Source organism: Nicotiana tabacum, chromosome 12 (assembly GCF_000715075.1).
Source record: "Nicotiana tabacum cultivar K326 chromosome 12, ASM71507v2, whole genome shotgun sequence".
Lineage (NCBI taxonomy): Eukaryota > Viridiplantae > Streptophyta > Magnoliopsida > Solanales > Solanaceae > Nicotiana > Nicotiana tabacum.
This window is the reverse complement of record NC_134091.1, coordinates 12,942,260-12,945,093: the sequence shown is the minus strand read 5'-3', so window position 1 is coordinate 12,945,093 and position 2,834 is coordinate 12,942,260. Positions and strand designations below refer to the sequence as shown.

Below are 2,834 nucleotides of genomic sequence, written 5' to 3'. Positions count from 1 at the left end.
CACCTGTATTTGTTTCAACATTTCCATGAATTTCTTATATTGCTCGTTCTTTCGATATTTTGCTAATCTCTGCGGGAATGGTGCTAGAGGTCGCTTCTTTCCTGTGATTTGAGTTTTATCTTGCTCAGGCACTACTTCTACTGTCATTTTTTGTGCTACCTCAGTCTCCTTTGCAACCTCTTTTTCTTTGCTTGTGCTCTCTTGTGCATGGTGTACCTTCACCTCAGTTAACCCTGTTGAATCATCTATCTCAATAGGTACTGGCATAAGTGTTTCAGTAGGTCGGCTTTCGCGAGCAATATCTTGCTCCAGATCTAAGTCTCTACCATTTCGTAGACTCACTGCCATAAGCTGTTTCGAGCCCTTATCTTTTGGATTAACTTGTATGTCTGCAGGTAACGTCCCTTGGGGACGATTGTTTAGAGCCACAAAAATTTGTCCTAATTGAATCTCAATACTTTTTATCGCTGATTCATGTGAGTCTACTCTCTCTATCATTTTTCCAGAGGACCCAATCAGTTGTTGCAGCATTCTGTTGTTGTTGTCCAGCATTCCCTTAAGTTCAGCGAGCCCATCATCTTGTCTCACAACCTGGTGTTGTTGAGGTTGTTGATAAGCCAGCTGCTTATTTTGCTGGTTGTAACCATGTTGCCTTTGGTAAGGCATCACTTAACCCTGTGGTCGCACAACTCTAGGATTGTTGTTGTTATTATATTGCTGTTGTGCTGGTCTATATTATTGATTCTGTTGTCCCCAATTCTGACCACCTTGCCTCTGTCCCCCATAGTTGGCTACATAGTTCATATCTTCCTGATAGTGCTGGTTGTCACCTTCTGCACTCCACGAGCATACATAAGGTTGGTTAACGCATGGTGTACATAAGCCCCCATTAGTCGCATCAACTATGTGTACCTGCTGCTTTTGGCCTGATTCGTCGATCTTCTTGGTGAGGATACTCATTTGTGTCATCAGAGTGGCCATATTTTAGGCTATAGAGTTGTTTGGGTCCAAAGCCATAGAGTGAACTACAAGAGTGATCGTAGAGTCTCTTGTCATCCATCTTGAGTTTTGAGCCATTTTATCGAGTAGAATCTTGCATTCTCTGAATTATTTGCTCAAAAATGCTCCACCCGTTGATGCATCAATATTGGCCTTTAAGCTGTTTGCCAATCCCATGTAGAACCTTTGCCCCAACATTTGCTCTGGAATGCCATGATGTGGACACTTAACCAACATACCCTTGAACCTCTCCCATATTTCTTGTAGTATTTCTGTTGGTCTCTGCCTGAAGCTCAGTATCTAATCAATTTGTTTGGCAGTCTTATTGGGTGGGTAGAACTTGTTTACAAATTGCTTGACTATTTCCTCCCAAGTAGTGATGGAGTTTATGGGGAGTGAATTAAACCAAGTGTGAGCTTCTCCCGTCACCGAGAATGGAAACAATAACAGCTTTATTGCTTTTGGTGTCACATTAGGTTGCCTTTGTGTGACATATATCGACAGGAATTTTTTCAGATGCTGCTGAGGACCTTCAATGTAAGACCCTAAAAATAGTCCCTTGTTCTGCAATAAATGTAGCATGTTGTTTGCGATTTGAAATGATTCCGCTTGTATTTGAGGGACTGCAATTGCGGTTGCCAGATTTTCGGCGGTGGGTTGTGCCCAATCATACAAGGCTGCTTCTGGCACAAGAGGCGCCACACCCTGATTGTTCGGGCCATTCGCATTATTTCTGCTATTTGGATTTTCTATTACATCATCTATGTCTAGTTCGATTCGTTCTGTTGAGTTCTGTTGCTGTTTGTCCTTCTTGTTTGCACGATTTAATGCCTTGAAAACTTTCTCAAGATATGATAATGCTTAGAACAATTCACCAATTCTCGAGGAGTTCCTAAGCATGTATCTATAACACCCAAGACTACAAACATTAAAATTTCAATGTATTTGGTTTAAAATGAAGAAAATTGACTACACTAAGAATTCTAGCAATTCTTTTAGCTGCAATTAATACACCGTTAATATTCCTCGGTAACGGCGCCAAAATTTGATCACGCCCAATTATGCCTTATAAAAAGGACTAAGCAGTCGTTGCAAATATATTCCGGCTAATAAGTCCGGAGTCGAATCCCACAGGGAATTAACCTATCAAACACAGCTACTAAACTCGCACGAACTCACGCAATCAATCTTCAGAAATATTTAAGTAACAATTTGGATGTTTACTAACTAAATATTACGTAATGAAAGTGCAACAATTAATAACTAACTACTACAGGTTGTAGACAAGAATTGGAATGATCTAAAGCTGTGATTTCCCCTATTGTCGGAATCTTTTCCGCTACGTTTTCTATAAATTTGTCTAAGTCTTCTCTATTAATCATGAGCAATCTGACTGTCGTAACACTCTTCCGAGTAATTACTATAATTTACTAGATATATTCTCCCGAATTACGCTAGCTGGCATTAATTACGGCTCACTCGGATCACACCAAGGTTTCGTTATCCCTAATCTCACCTTTAAACCCTTCGTATTGATCCCTCATATATGTTAGGAATGATATTGTTCAACAACTACCTAAATATGCACTCTCTCCCTAGTAATACACACTAAATAGGCACGGTCGATTGAGGTCCCTTCAACCAACAACAATAATAATATAGTTGAACAAATAGAGAAAATACTACGGCAAATCTATATTAACGTAACAGGAAATTAATCCTCCAATAGGTTCCATCAAAACCCTAGATTATGAGTTTAGCTACTCATACTCATAGTCACAATATTCAAAGTATTTTGCATAATTAAATTATAAAGTAAGGATAAAGGGATGTAG

At 39.5% G+C, this 2,834-nt stretch overlaps 1 non-coding gene across 1 annotated transcript; it reads left to right on the top strand.

The window, feature by feature from the left end:
• Positions 1–1,207: 1,207 nt before the first annotated feature.
• Positions 1,208–1,314, top strand: LOC142167698 (small nucleolar RNA R71). The gene has a single exon (XR_012697785.1). It is a non-coding gene; the product is annotated as a small nucleolar RNA R71 (small nucleolar RNA).
• The last annotated feature ends 1,520 nt before the right edge of the window (positions 1,315–2,834 follow it).